The 16,743-nt window shown below is 41.1% G+C and overlaps 1 pseudogene; it reads right to left on the reverse strand.

Annotated features, from left to right (window-relative positions):
* Positions 1-12,656: 12,656 nt before the first annotated feature.
* Positions 12,657-15,875, reverse strand: LOC147459212 (uncharacterized; annotated as a pseudogene).
* Positions 15,876-16,743: the final 868 nt, after the last annotated feature.

Here is a 16,743-nt window from a genome sequence, read left to right on the forward strand (position 1 = left end):
CTGTTGGGTTGAAAAACAAGACCAAGTTCCAACCGTCAATCGAAATAATTTCAAGAAATAAGTTCCAAGGGACATGATCGTAGTGTAGCCTTCTTAGTGCAAACGATTGCCAGCCTAAAATTCTCTATGGAAGCACAAGAAGATTTTGAATTTTTCTCATGTAGGAAAACGAAGTCTTTTCCAGTGTTTTTCATACAATGAATAACATCATGAGCTTTTGCTCGAGAGGCACGGCATACCTAGCTAGGTATACCGTGCCTCCCTCACAAAAGCTCACGATGTTGAGGTAAGTCACGATGTGAGAATTATTGTGAGAATTTGTCCAAAACTTCTTGTGAAGATATGCCGAGCGAACAAAGATTTATTGAGAATTCCAACCCTATAGTGAGCCAAGAAGGTAATTCAACATCACTTCCCTACGTGCAGTGATTCACGCAATGAAATCAGCAGCATACAGTCTGAGAAGACAACAGAGGGACGGCACACTGCAAGCTTGAAACCCATACCTCAACTCGAGAGAGACGCGGCCAGCTGCTCGTCATCGACCATAGAGGAGGCAAGCGAGGATTTATGAGGAAAATGTACCTTCTGCAATTGGTGTATGGGCGGGTTCAGACTTCACCCTAGCAATGCTAAAGAAAAACCTAGGTTTAGTCTAACCCCACCTACAAATTTTGAAATTTACCTCTAATTTTTTTAGTCGATGGGGTACCCAATCATTTTAAAGATTTTATTAACAAGAATCATCAAAGATCCCCTCTGGCAAACATGACTGAAAAGAGAGGGGGTGCCACAGGGCAAGCTCGCAGACAAATGATGTTGTGCAAGAAAAGAAGTGGAAAGAGGAGGGGGGGGGGGGGGGGGGGGGGGGCGGGGGGGCAACGACGAAGTAGGGACGAAGCAAGAGAGGAGGTGGGGACGATGTAGGTCTCCCCAATTTCGAAAAAAGAAAAAATCCTTCTATTAGTTTAGGTCGATTGAGGTTTCGTCTAGAGAATTTGGAAGGTTAAAAGATTTTATTGTGTTAAAAGGGAATACTGTTGCTCTCTCTCCTACCCATTCCTTTGCGATTGCGTCGACGAATACTGCAAGGGCTTCTCGCATTTCTCTCTCTCTCTCTCTCTCTCTCTCTCTCTCTCACACACACACACACACACCCAGTGCCCGTATTGGGGCTGTGGTTCAGGGCCTCTTCGCGAATACAGGAGGGGGCAGCAAGTCGGATACACACAGGGAGCTCCCATGGGGCTTTGGCAGATTGGTTACTGTTCGTCGCGAGCGGACCAACAGGGGGCCGCGTGCTGTCATTGTTGCGCAGGTCGCGAGTCTTCCCTCAACGAAGGCCTCGTGCTATTGACACTATCGATAGATGCAGATAACGGGAGCAAACCAGCAAGGGACTGAGCCTCTGAATTTCTGGCATAACTGTTTTGAGTGCTCGCAGGGGAGTGTGGTTGTGAATATACCCGCAACGGGTTGTGGTTGTTTGTTTCTCCATCTGGACTTAGGCGAGCTAGAGCGTCGAGTTGTTTGAGGTATTTGCTGATCTCTCGAGTGGGTCTCGAGCCACGTTTTGTACGCCAGTTGAAGGGTGAGCCACCGTGCTCCGAACGCCTATCATTTGTATTGTAAATCCGTGTTGACTCATCGAGTTGAGGAGAGTCTATCCCTCACTCGCTACCTGGCTATTGTTTTGGATTTAGTGGTGTTGCAAAGCCTTCACTTAGCGCTTCTTGGACACACCAAGTGTCCTTCTAGTTTTCTTTGTGTGTTGGCCCCGCACGCGCAACCCCCAGTAATGGCGAAGACCATGGTGGTTCCTGAAAGTTGAAATACGTAGCCACGTGTGCATTTCTTTCAATTAAGTGTCCCAAGATTCCGTTTTCTCAAATCATGGCTACATACTACATACTATATATGTGAGGGTGATTATTATAATATGTACCTTATCATATATCATTTGACTTGAAATCAGACTAGATGAAACAAGTGAAAGAATCACGGTGGCTTTCTAAAATAATTAGAACGTGATAAAATCATTAAGTTGAGTTTAAGTAGAATCAGTGTTCAAGAAAGGGTTGCCTCAACTTAGCCTTGTGCTGGTTAAAAATGGAGACTGCATGGTTGCAAACCATGGTAAAGGGAAGAAAAATTGGTGAAATATGTGAGAAAATCCTGCAAAAATCTTGCAAATTTTAAATTTATGCTAGTATTTCTGGTTTGCTTCTTTATGGGAAGGAAACTTAGTCGATGGTCGCTTAATAAAAGAGACTTTCTTGAATATTGACTAGAATTAAGTTATAAAATGTAAGAAAAGTCAAGCCATGTGAAGCTGGAAAATGAAATGTGAAATTAAAAAAACTCATGAATATATATGTGTGTGTGTGTGTGTGTGTATCCATAGAATTTACTAGAATTATGCAAATGAAGTTTCACTTTAACATTCTAAAACAGTAGAATGCAAAAAAAGTCAAGACATGTCACGATATGAAATGAAGTGAAATAAACATTTAAAGTAAGTCTCTATCGTGCACTGAAAACCATGAAAATCTCCCTAACCCAACACAACACTAAGGTTTCTCTTAGCAAGCAAAAATAAACTAAACTGAAATATAAGACTTCAAAGTATAGACTTCAAAGTATAGACCCGGAATGAGAGAACTGAGAATGTATCTTTATATTCAAAATAAGGTGCACATTATAACATGATCTTTTTGAATGTAGCATGTCTTTCGATTCCAGTGTTTGGGAAAAATCATATTTCCAAACATACAAAATTCCTTTCGTTGAGCTTGCCAAGAGGAAACTTTAGAAAACGGCATGATATTAAGCTAAGACACATTTTCTTTGAACATTGCTTTGGAATCAATTTTAAAGACTTATAGCCTAAGGATTAAAATTTTTATTTTGATAAATTTATGTATAAGAAATTTATTTATTTATTTTTAAAATAAGGATGGAAAATTTTAAGAAGATAGCTCGTGAAGCAAAAGAGAATAGTCCAATCCAAAAGAAATGGAGAGGGAGACCGAAATTAATAGAAGAAGAAAAATTAAGTAAAGAGGCAAAAAAAGCAACTAAATTGTTTGAGTTGAGTTGTACCATATCAATTGGAGGTAGTGACGTAGATATAGGATTGTTGTTGAAGCTAAAAGAATTTTCGAAGAAAGAAACTCTAATTGGAATGTGCTCTTTGGAGAGAGGTGGAACTGTCTTCCACTTACATTTTCAGATGGTAATACACATTGTAGCTACATCAATAATTGCAGTAAATCGTAAAATAAAAAAATACTTGGGATGGGAAGTTGGAAGTCCAATTGGTTCCAATGTATTATGTAGAGCATTGCAACATAAGAATATGCATACATTTCCGGGTATGATTGGCTATTGTATGAATATGCAACATAAGAATATGCATACATTTCAGGGTATGATTGGCTATTGTATGAATTGCAGTAAATCGTAAAATAAAAAAATACTTGGGATGGGAAGTTGGAAGTCCAATTGGTTCCAATGTATTATGTAGAGCATTGCAACATAAGAATATGGATACATTTCAGGGTATGATTGGCTATTGTATGAAGGATATTGACAAGCTTCATTTTCAAAGCATCTTTCACAATATGAATGCGGAGGATATTAATAAAGGAGTGGAACTTACGTACAATATGGTGCTGATAAGTTAGGAAATAGGGTTTGCCTAACTCATGCAAATAAATTTGACCGAGCCTTAATGTATTGGAAATTCAATTTGCAACATCCAATCGGCAATGATTTCTTGGCCACTATTTATAAAATGATAAAGAGTGATAAGTATTATATCATCATCGTGGATAACACCGTTTCAAGGACGAGGGATGCCAGCAAATAAAATCAGGCATTATGGAGATTCATGATTTTTCCTATGGATGCCACCTTCAAAGATATCATGAATATTTTTGTCATGGATAAACAATTTATAAATGTTGAACTTCGCAATGATTGGTTTAGAAGGAGATGGCAAGTATCCGAAGTAAAAAAGTGAGTTAACTTATTTTATTATGTATATATTTTAAGTCTTATAGTTTTTTTTTTCATGTAGTGAACTTGTTGTAGAGGAAATCCATACACCGAGCAAAAAAAACCGAGCACGTAATTTTTCCAAGCAAAAGTAAAGAGAATTGTAACAGAAATTTCTTTTTCAATTAAGCCCTACCATAATCTCAAGTGCAGACAGTCCAACAAAATGGACAATCTGTAGAGAATGATTTACTCCATGGCATGAAGATCATTCCTGCTACAATATAAATTCATATTTGATTAAGTAACTTAAGCTATCAAAACTCTAAGCACCCCTCCTGCAATGGCGATTGCAAAAGGAACAAGAAAACCATGTTTTATCTTAGGTCCAAGTCTCATATATGATCAAGACATTTAGTGAAATTTAAAGTGTAATTTTTTTGTCACATGGTCATGCTACTTGTTGAAGTTCAAAACCCATTGGCTGCACGATCTTCCCTTCCCTTAAAAATGGACCAATGTTCGAGAAAAATATGACTTAGCTTAGCCTTGAGCCAGTTGAAAAACCAAATCAGTCGGTTGAAGAGAGGGACAGAAGGAGAAAATCATGTTTTAAATTTTAGGAAAATAGAGTTAAATTGCAAAAAATGCCGGCTATATTGTGAAATTTCCTCTTTGAAATTATCCTAAGGGGAATTATGTATGTTTGTGAAATTGATTTTTCCCGATCACTGAAAAGGACCTTTACTTTTGCTTTTGCATTCTCATTTTTTTAGTCTTTCTAACAATCAATTAATACTCACAAAATGCATGGTATTTGCAAGATTTCTAAGACTACGTGGATGGTCTCCTAAATATTGCTAATATCGAAGTGAAAAAATGGGACCACTAGATTGCAAAATTTAATAAATACCACTAATGCCACTAGATTTTGTGGGACTCGGCTCTTAAACGTGCAAGGTAATAAAATAAATTAAATGCGCTTTAAACTCTCTCTCTCTCTCTCTCTCTCTCTCTCTCTCTATATATATATATATATATATATATATATATATATATATATATATATATATATATATATAGACTTGTATATGACAGAGCCTACTGTTACTGGTGAAGCGCGATTGAGGGCTTTGGAAGCAGAAATCAAGGACTCATTCTTGAGCAAGCAAGCATCAGTCACATAGTTGGAGTCTCCGCTGATTAAGAGGGAATGCCTTTTCACATTGGAGCAGGCGGGCGTAGTGGAACTGAAGGAGATGCAACCTAGCCTGCAATCAGGAAGGACACTGCTAGAGTTATAGCGAACAAGGAACCCTTGGAAACGTTTAGGAAAAGTGTCTCAGCTTACATTCGTGTTGCTTTGAAATTCAAAAATGTCGCGTGAGAGCATGAGTGAAAGGAAAAATCCCGCCTAAAATTTTGACAAAAACAATGTAAAAATATGCAAAATTAGCTCGAATTTTCAAATTTTCCTTATACAAAACCCATGAGGAGGAATTGTGTAAGGTTTGAAAATTGACCCTTGAAGATCCTTGCAGGGAAAGTGTCAAATCATCTGTAGAGAACAATCCGTCCACAGCTCGAGCCTCAGAATCCATGGGCACAAAATAAAAAAGGATCTAGCCTTCTCTGCCCAGCAGTGGCCATTGCCCTCTCCCTCTCTCTCAGTCTCTCTCTTTAATATCTATATCTGGGCCGCAAGCTGCAGCAACTCCAAAGGACGAATTTTATGGGAGCCGAAGCAGCTGCTAAAGGAAAATAAGTGGCGCTAGTATCTGGAGAGATCAAGGTGCGTGCTCTGCCATGAGGAATTTTTTCCAACACGGACATGGCAGTCCATACCGCCAAAGACGGGAGCTGCGAAAATTAACACCGCTAATTATTCTCCCGGATTAAAATGTACACACAAATAGTCGCATTGATAATGTGCTCGACCATCCACCAAGAGCCATGCATAGGCGTCCCATGATCATCACAATATAGGGTGGACTAGAACAGCATCAGTACTATGACAAGATCTTCCACCAACAGCCAAGAGCTTTGGCAACAAGCTCATAGCTGGGAATGCCAGCTTGACTGCTATGGGCGCTGATCAAGCGGAGGGCTCGCAGGATCACTTTCATGTTTTAAGACAGCGCCTAGGCAAAGCCGGCCAGGCCGCTCAGCTTATCGCCAGCCTTGATTTTGGAAAGCTTTGGAAGCCGAAGTGCGGTGAGCTTGCCCCTATAACGACGGGACGTGCCCCTAACTAGTATCGCGTCGGTGCGGGAGGGTAAAGGGCAGAAACTGGATCACTTCAATGTTTTGAGACAGCTCTTGGGGAGAGCCGAGGCAGAGCTTACCTTCGTGAGGGCAGTGCTGATTTTGGGAAGCTTTGGAAGCCGATTTCCCTTACAAGAAGGGGACGTGCCCCTAACTAGTACCACGTTGGCGCGGGAGGGTAAAGGGAAAAAACTGCATCACTTGAATGTTTTGAGACAGCGCCTAGGCAGAGCCGGGGCAGAGCTTACCTTCGTGATGGCAGTGTTGATTTTGAGAAGCTTTGGAAGCCGATGTGTAATGTGATTTCCCTTGTAATGTCGGGATGTGCCCCTAACTAGTACCGCGTCGGCGTGGGAGGGTAAAGGACAGAAACCTGGTCTCTTAGGTTTATCAAAATTAATAAAGTGTAATAAAAAAATCAATGAAAGCATTGAGAGGAGTAGCCTTCACGCCACTCTTGGTTCTGTATTAGTAAACATACAATAATCCCTTTCCTTAGAGGTTTTGGCATTATTTTAAAAACCACTTTTTTTTGCTAGTTACATAGGGTACTGTATGTCCTTTTCTCCATGCTCTCAACGGGTATTCTCAAACTCCCAAGAGGACGTTTTTCCCACACATTGGGACCAACATTAAAATTTAGAATAGAAGTGTATAGTTTAACGAAAGTGTCTTCAAGAAGTCATCAAACAAAATTAGCATTGCCTTTGGAGTAGAGAAGCAAACTACGCATCAAGTGGGACTTCATCAATTAAACAAACAAAATTAGCAGTGCCTTTGGAGCAGAGAAACAAACTAGGCATCAAGTGGGACTTCATCAATTAAACAAATAAAATTATCAATGCCTTTTAAAGCAGAGAAGCAAACTAGGCATCAAGAGGGACTTAGCCCTACTCATTACCGCATCAGTGCAGGAGAGATAAGGATGAAAAACATGCAATTTGTTGAGCTTACAAAGTGAACTTAGCATCACATGGGACATTGCTTCAAACAGCATCGCGTCAGCGTGGGAGAGTTAAGTGCTTGTTAAGTGTAGAAAACTAGTTATCTACGAAATTGTAAAGCAAACAAAAGACTCACATAATTGTTTTGAGACATGGCTCTAATCCATACAGTGTTAGCATAGGATAGGTAAGTTCAATGTCCCGTTCTGTTAACGACTTCTTGAACTGCTCTACCTTTACTTTGCGTGTGGCCTTGTTTACATTTCAAGTGTCTTAAAGTTTTGTGAGTAAGTATCCGTTTTCAAGATGGGGCATTGCCAAAAATGTTTCCGTGCCGGTGCGGTATGGTTAAGAGGGATGTTTTGGTGCAAAGATGTAATGTACATTGTAGGCTTTAGAGTCTTTCTCAATGGCCATCCTCAGCCATTGTCAAAATGTGCCACTCCTCGTAATTATGTGGACATGAAAATGAGAGAATAATTTCTTAAGTGTGAGGCATAGGAAAGGTCACTAGGCAGACATGTGAAAATAAAGAGTTCGTGTCTTAACCTAAGATATATAAATCATGTTATGCCTATGCATAAATTGATTATATCACCATCATAGGTCTATACCTCCCATCATCATATTGTTATACATTTTTTAAATATACCACCATCAAGTCCTATTCTTCCTATCATCATCCTACTGCAAGGCCTTGCGGGGCACTACCCTAAAGTGTTCTACATCGACACGGGACAATTTAGGGCAATGTCCAAGTGGGTGGCATGATTGAGCCCCAATCTTGGTATGATTGGACCTAAAGGAGATATTGGCATTGCCATATTTAAAGTTGAATAAAATTTAGTGTTCTTGCTTCTCTCTCTCTCTCTCTCTCTCTCTCTCTCTCTCTCTCTCTCTCTCTCTCTCTCTCTCTCTCTCTCTCTCTCTCTCTCTCTCTCTCTCTCTCTCCCCCCACGTAAAAGACCTGCTTTCATTCACTGATGAGCGATATTAGAATTATTTTATTGTTAAGAAATGATGTTAGTTACTGTTCTTCAAGAAAACATCAAAAAGAAAACTTGGATATGGAAACAAATAATTCTCTCTCTCTCTCTCTCTCTCTCTCTCTCTCTCTCTCTCTCTCTCTCGTTTGCTTCGATATTGCTCGGTTTTCGTGTTCGCTCGAAAAAGTTTGCTCGTTGCTAGGTAAGACTCCTTGTTGCAGAGACAAAGAGAAAGCAAGATGCAACAATTGTTATTGATGCTGTTTTGAAAGAATTTGAAAAAGATAACACCAACCAAAAGAAAATTTGAACCACCGTAACATTAAGTGATGAAAGCATTCATGATAATGGTATCATGATATTTGACAACGATAACGATGAAACAACACAAAAATGGAAAGTCAAAAGAACTTTGTATCTCAAGTATCATTGGTACCATTGGACGATACAACCATACAGAAGCTTCGTGAATGTATAGTGGAGATTTGGAAACAGCTTTGTGGATCAGATGTTGAAGATTCAACATCTTTTTTGAGAGACTTTATCACTAAATCGTTTGAATCATTAAAGTCCTCAGTTAATAATTTTCAAATAGATATATCGGATGTTCAAAGTTCTGGATTAGAAGAACAAGTAAACCAACTATCCAAGGAAGGTTCATTAAGTCAAACCTCCCATCGTCTTAGGTTCAAAACTTCAGCGCCTCCATTTTGTTGGAATTAGGGTTGCAGAGAAACGCACACAGCTTGGAGAAGACGAAGGAAGCTCAAGGCACACAATAGAGAGTGTGTTACTTAGTGTGCAATGGAAAGATAGATAGCCCTAGAGTGATGGGCGTATATACAATGCACGGGGAAAAACCTCCTAAAGAGGGAAAAAATGCCCCGGCAGTCCTAGTGTGTTCACACACATCACTACCACATGTATATGGTAACAAATCCCCCCTGGAGTGATGCGGTGAACGAGAGTTGGCACATGAGTAAAGGGAAGTGCCATGCCCTGAGGACATGATCAGTCCACAAAGGGGAGTAAGCCCAAAACTTTGCGAAAAGCTTCAAGCTTCTCATGAGACAACGCCTTTGTGAAAAGATCTGCAAGGTTGTCCTGTGTTGGCACATAAGCCAAGCTGATCTCTCCTGCTGAGAGCCTCTCCTTGACATAATGGTAATGCACCTCAATGTGCTTTGTGCGAGCATGAAAAACTGGGTTCCTCGCAATTGCCAATGCGCTCTGACTGTCAGTGTAGATAGTGTTGGCAGTATCCTGTCCAACACCCAAATCAGCCATAAGGCGTCTGAGCCATACACACTCAACCGTAGATGTGAAGACTGCCCTGTACTCAGCCTCACAACTCGAAGTGGCCACAGTAGGTTGCTTCTTGCTCAACCATGATATACATGAACTGCCAAGCATGAAACAAAAACCACTTGTGGACACTCGCGTGTCAAAACAACCAGCCCAATTTGAGTCCGAAAAAGCATGTAAGTCTGGCGGCAATGATCTCACCTTGGGATAAAACAAGCCAAGATGTAAAGTGCCACTAAGGTAGCGAAAAATCCTCTTGACAGCCTGCCAATGCTTAGACCCTAGGCTATGCATAAATCTGTTGACCTGTGAGACTGCAAACTGAATATATGGCCTCGTGTTGCATACATAAATGAGGTAGCCAGCAACAATTTGGTAAAGAGTGACGTCAGCAGGATCGCCAGCATCATGTAGACTCAACTTCAAACCTGTTTCCATGGGAGTGGCAATAGGTTTCGAATCCTCAAGTCCAAACTTACATAGCAATGTCTCTATGTAACTTTTCTGACACAAGGCAATACCACCATCACACTGCTTAAACTGTATACCCAAATAATGATGCAACAGCCCCAAATCTTTTCATCTTGAAAGTAGCATTCAAATCAGCCTTAAATTCAGCAATATGTCTCTCATTTGGTCCAGTGATCAGCAAATCATCAATATAAAGAACCACGATGAGAAATACATCATCCTCATGCTTTACATACAATGTGCTTTTTGTTGGACTGTTACGAGAGCCTCGTTTAACCAAATGAGTGTCAGCTTTCTCATACCAAGCACGAGGAGATTGCTTCAACCCATACAAAGCCTTCTTACATCTGCACACTTTGTCCTCTTGTCCTTTTATGACAAAACCGCGAGGCTGCGTTACATAAACTTCCTCAAATACGTCACCATTTAAGAAAGCAGTAACAATGTCTGATTGATGTACATCTGTGCGCATATGTCGCACGTGTCAATGCAAGGAACTTGCCGATACACTATGTGCGAGCCACAAATGGCTCCAAGCACACAACAAGCCTAAACTAGTAAGCTCAAAGAAGGCGATGGTGTGTCACTCACCACTCTACGCTTGCTTCGTGGAGGATTCCTCGCCGCGAAGAAGAAGGAGCCGCCGCTTCGCCACGCTCAACCGCTTCGCCGCCACCGTGCCGTCGTCGCAATGCTCGATTGCACACACACTCTCTCTCTCTCTCACGCATACACATGCACACAAGGAGATGAAGAAGAAGATGGAGCAAGAGCACTCTTCTATTGCACAAATGAGAGAATGAGTGAATTTTAGGTTTAGTTGACTTTTATATGAGCTCGCCCCATTCACACTTGGGCGCCCATTCTTAGCCAACTAATCCCTTGAATGTTCCAGTTAGAGTGCGCCTCTCATCGGTGATCACTCTTACCCTTTTCCTATTGGACCGACAAGCCCGGTACCTGACTCTACCAAATAAATAATACAATGTCCGCCGTAGGTTACAACGTCCGTCGTAGATGATAGGGTGTCCGTGAGCCGTGAGGGTTAACATGCCCCCCTTCCTGATGTAGATTCCGTCCTCGAAAGCTATTGAGTTGAAGCTCGTTTGTCGAGGTGGAAGAGCATTTGAGATGAATGTCCTTAGCTTTCTTCATTCACTGCAAAATCAAACAACATTGGCACAGTAATTGCATTCTCATAAGCGATTAAAAAGCATATACAGTTTTAGGCAGGCAATGTGATTGGTAACAAAATTTTAAACCATTTGTCAGCAATAAACATTAAATTGCAATATAATCAAATGCATAAACAGATGTGAAGGTAAAAAATTAAACAAGTCTGGGGTCGCTACTTTAACGGTCAAAAGGCACTAGAGATCGACTATTAATACCATGGGTAAGCTTCTTAATTTTCTCTGGTCAATTAAGTTGTTTAATCGCGAGAGCCAAGTATTTCATGTTCGAGGGCTGACTAGAGGCTATACCTAGAAGACCTTGTAGTTAAGCTACGATAAAAGGAATTTCTCATGAAATCATCGCCTGATTGATTACCTTTTCTTTGACCCCCCAAAGTCTTTTCACAATGATTCAATTTTGATGTGTGTGCTTATTTTGTATGCCTTGGGTTTTTTGCTTTTCAAGGAAAAGCACCCACATTGGGAACCTCTAGGGCTCTATGACCATAGGCGATACATGTGAGTGAAGTACCCAATCAAGCTGAGATTTCTCTTCCAGTTTAAGATTTTACATTGTGGCACTTTGATTTTTTGTTTGTTCATTTTCAGCATTTTAATTTTGTAACTTTGGGGGGTCATATAACACTGATACACCTCCCCAGGCTCATCACACTAGTAAACTCCCTTTATAATACTTAAGCTAAAGGTCAATAGGGTCAAGCCCACTAGAAAGCCCTAGTACATTTCACACAATGCTGCCTAAATCGGATTAAGAACCTAAGTAACCATTGATTATTAGGAAGGCATTCCCCATGGTAGTAAGAGAAGATCTCTAACACTTAGCTTGGTCAAACTAGCTTAGTCAGACTGCTTGATTTTTAAACCTATTTTGACAAAAAATTACATTGAATTTAATGTTTGGTACTAAACAAAGGCACTAATTATTATGCTACCAATCACAATCAAAGCAGACAAACATAGATGCAAAAAAGATAAGGGGCAATGCTAATGGACAAGAAACACCTGTTTGTGTTGATGGTTGCGCTTGATTTGAAGAGTGAGTCGAGATAAAGATTCCATGAAGGTCCAAATCCTAATCATAGCAACACGTTCCTGTACACACGAGGAAACACAAAGAATACCTCTAGGAGGCACATCAGTGGGAAGAAAGAACTTTGCTAATCACTCAACTCTAAAATAGAAACACTCGTATTGTACTAATCCTACCTACCCTCCATCACTCAAGTGATGAGGATGAAAGGTGTTTTATGACATAGGTTTTTGTTTCAGTGTACCGGATGTGAATATGTAGGTGTGAGTCAATGTTTTGACTTTTATTCTGCATACTCGTTTGCTAATTGCTCTTGCTCTTTATTTTTTTGTTTTTTGTGAGTATAAGGCTTTATATGTACATTCCCTAAGATTGGTGATTGAGAGGTCAGGGAGGAAGGTTGAGAGGGAAGCAAGTGAATGATAACTGTCAGCAAACACTCCCCCCTTCCTTGGGTCAATCATACCGTTTGAAATGAGCTTGTCACCCTTTGAAACCAATTGTTTCAGTTGGTAATATGTGGAGATTTTTGCCAGTAGTTTTCTCTTACCTTAGGTGCCTCATCGAGTTGCAAGGGTGGTAAGGTACTCTCCCATGATCGAACTTGAAGTGGTTTATTAGGTGATTCTTGAATAGTGGGAGGTGTGGATTTCTTTGTAGCTTCATGGGGGTCCACTATTGTAGGTGGAGGCTGTGGAGAAGCTTTTACCTCTATGGATACATTACATGAGGTGCTAGAAGCTTCATGGGACTCCCCCCTTCCTGAGCTAGGTGGAACAAATCGTTCTTTATTTGGTACCCAAACTAGCTCTGGAGCGGGTGTGTAGCATTCTGTAATTTTTTTCTTTTCGTGATTGTCAATTTGTTTTGGAGCTACAGGATTGGGCTTACATGGTTCAGGTGACAGGTAAGAATACAATCTACGTTTTGGCACCCAAATTTGATCATTTCCTTGATAGTAGCCTTGGGCTTCCAATAGTTTTTTAGGAATCCAACGCCACGTTTCCTTACATTTTTTGGAGCGAGTGGGACGTTTCTTACAAGGCTTATGTTTTTTAGCACTAGCTATGGTCGCTAAAGAAGCTTTAGGGACCCACTTGTATGTTTGCTTTGTTATATTAGGCTGAGTCTTGTCAGAAACTATATGTATTGCTTCTAGCATATTTAAGGGTATGAGCAGTGGCATTTCATCCCCCTCAGGTGTTACCTAGGTCGTCCCCTTGTTTCCCCAAGTGTTTATGGTTGCTACTAAGTGGACCCAATCCACATTGTCCGACTCAATCATCCCAGGTAGTACATCCATATAAGGAGAATCTTCCCCAACATCAGTGTCCGCTTTACACGTGTAACAATACTGCAATGGGGCTGAGTGAACTGTGGTGTCAGATCTATGATCAATTATAAACCTATTTCCTAGAGGATGTGCTCGACCCGTCACAAGATCCACTTGAATGACAGAATCTTGGAACTGCAAGTAGACATGGTTTTTAGACTAGTCATGCACCATTTTTGCTTCCCTCATGAAAGGACGTCCTAAGATCATCTCTGATGCCATAGTGTGTTTGGAAAAATCCATAACAATAAAGGTAATCCTTATTTTATGTCCAAAGACCTTGATCTTGAGATCTTCTAGCATCCCAATAGGTTTAACAATAGACCCATTGGCAATCTTCACTACTATGGTTGTGGTCGCAAGGTGAGGTCTTCCCATAGTTTCCCATCAATTTTTAGTCACAATGCTAACCCCAGCGCCACCATCAAGGATTCCCTTCACAGTTAATCCCTTAGTAGTGATTGGTATAGTCGCAGTAGATTCATCACCCTCAAAGTATTGCCCCAACTTGTTAACAGGTATTTCTATAACAAGGTTCTCATCTAGGTTGGGTTGTGGATCTAAGTGTTCCTCCTCTATTGGCATCTCCCCAGCTCCATCCATCTGTGCAAATTGTGGTAGCCCAAACTTCAGTTCTCCATTGAGGAAGGCTCGAAGAGCTAAGACTAGCTCGGGGTCTTTATATAGTTTGGACATGATGGTGGTTCTAACTTCTGAAGACATGAAATCCATCAATTTGGCAAGCACCTTTTGGACTTCAGTCCCTTGACGTGGGGAAGATGGGATCTCCATTTCTTCGATAGGATCAGGTAGTCCCTTTGTAAACATTCTTTTCATCAAGAAGTGAGTACGCCCACTTTCCCATGACTTTAAGTCACTTTCTTCTTGGATGACACTAGGTATGTCCAAGGGTCTATGGACTTGGTGAGGTTGTTGTTGCGTAGGGAACACGTTGTCTATAATCTGGATCTTCCTAGGTGCTGGTTCTAGATCCGTTTGGGTATCTTCTACCAAACTCCTTAATTGCTTGACTCGCTCAATCTCCTCTATAGGGTTTGGGTAAGTTCCTATCTTCTTTTTGGATCCTGGCCATTGTGGCTCATGAAGATCTTCCTTGTTGGTTTCTATGTTAGTGGTCATTTTGGTCTCCATGCTTTCACCTGAATCAGAATCTTCTTCAGCGTCATTCATATATACGGGGTCGTCACCAGTCCCTATGTTGGTCTTTGAACTGGGGTCTGACTTCGCTGTTTTTTGCGATCTCTTCCTTCGTGTTTTCTTCTTTTTCTGAGATTGGACAATTGATGCCGTGTCTCTTTCCTCAAGAATATAATTTTGTTTTTGGAGCATCGATCGTGTGAGTACGTTTATTGGTACCACGGGTGTACTTGGTGATGGCTCCTCAGTAACTTCAATCAAGTTTGATGGCGTGATCTTCGGTGCATTTGGATTATTTGAACATTGGGCAATCAAATGATCTATGCCACATCGATTACACATGAGTATCGGCATTGTAGACGTGCTCGCTTGATTGGCTTGCATTAGTGTGGCGTTCTTTTGTAGCCTAATAGGACACTCGACTACACGATGTGGACCTCCACACTCATAGCATTGAAGAGGTGGTCTCTTGGCAGTGTAATTGATATTTTGGCCTCTTGCCACAAGAGCAGCTACTTGATATACAGGTTTGACTTGTCCCCAATAGTCCTCCATGTAGTATTGTGGAATTTCTTCAAGCACATCCATCCCATAGGCGATATTAGGATCTATATCTTCCTCACAGCCTTCCAAACAAGAAATAGATGACTCACAATCCACTTGATTCACAGAAGTGATTCTCGGATGTGGTGGTTGCGGTCCTAGCACTGGAGGTGGTAAGGGTGTTGTTTGAACAACATTTTGGGTCGTAGGTACCATGTGTTGTGCTGTTTGTTCAAGAGGTGGGGCCGGCATCAATGCAGGCACTCGAGGTGTGTCTGTCCATGCTAAGGTTGGTCTATTGGCCATCGCGCGCTTAAATACTATGCAATCCTTAGCTTGATGACCATACCTCCCACAGGCATTGCAGTTCCCATTGAATTTTACTCTAAAAGTAGGGCATTCACTGGTACTATGCGGTCCATAGCATTCTGAGCACCATTGCTGCTCCCTTCTTGGATACATATGATTGTTTTGCGGAGCACGATTGTCTCTAAGACTCTCTTGAATAGCCTTGGTGAGATCTGCTAAAGTCATCTTAGATATCTTTGGCTCCTTAGCAATAGGCTTTAGGGTCATTGGTTGATGCCCCGATGCTTGTGAGCTAATAGATTTAGACTTAACAGACACTCTTTCTCCTTGAATCATTAAATTATCCTCCAATTAGATCGCATTGGTGGTGACTGCTTCCCAAGTGGTGATACCTCTAATGACTAAGCCATTGTAGATATCCTCATGTCGTAATCCCCTAATGAATCTATCAAGCAATTGGTTATTGTTGAAGCGCTCATTTGGATTACAACGAGAATTCAAATGCTTCAAGCGACTTATAAAGTCTCTCATGGACTCTCCTTCCTCTCGTTGGGCTTTCTGGAGCTGAGAGGCTACACCCCAAAGCACTCCCTCTCGTAAGTATTCTTTTAAGAACAGTCTCCTAAGAGTAGGGTAAATTGTTTTTTCTTCCACCCTTAGGGTTCTGTACCAATCCGCAGCCTTTCCACTTAAGGTTAGGCTTAAAGAATTTCTCTTATGTAGGTCATTGTATTCTCCTAGAGAATCACATATTTGTTCAAACACTTCGATATGCTTTCTCACATCCCCATCTCCACTAAATTTTTGTGTGAGCTTGGCTATTTGTACTGCCTTACTTCTAGGCTCTCTATCAGGCGTGTTACACATATTCTCAGCAATAGATCGACCAATAGCTTGAGCAAATGTTGCCAAGTCACCTAAGTGAGCAGGCACTGTGGGTGGAGGTGCTCCAGAGACTACATGTGGAGTAGGTATTGGCATTGGGCTTGGCGCATAGGAAGCCCTTGGGTTCCACGTTGGGTACGATGTTGTGCCATGTAGTGGTCCAAAGTTCATATGTGTGTCCCTAGGCATAGCAGACGTCGGATGTGACATGCTAATGCTAGCCAGTATAGTCCCATGGAAATAAGAACTTGTGTATTGTGGTTGTGGAGCATAAGTAGTTGAAACAATGGGAGGGGTAGGGACTACATGAGTGTGATGA

Source organism: Adiantum capillus-veneris, chromosome 4 (assembly GCF_014529385.1).
Source record: "Adiantum capillus-veneris isolate H3 chromosome 4, ASM1452938v2, whole genome shotgun sequence".
Classification (NCBI taxonomy): domain Eukaryota; kingdom Viridiplantae; phylum Streptophyta; class Polypodiopsida; order Polypodiales; family Pteridaceae; genus Adiantum; species Adiantum capillus-veneris.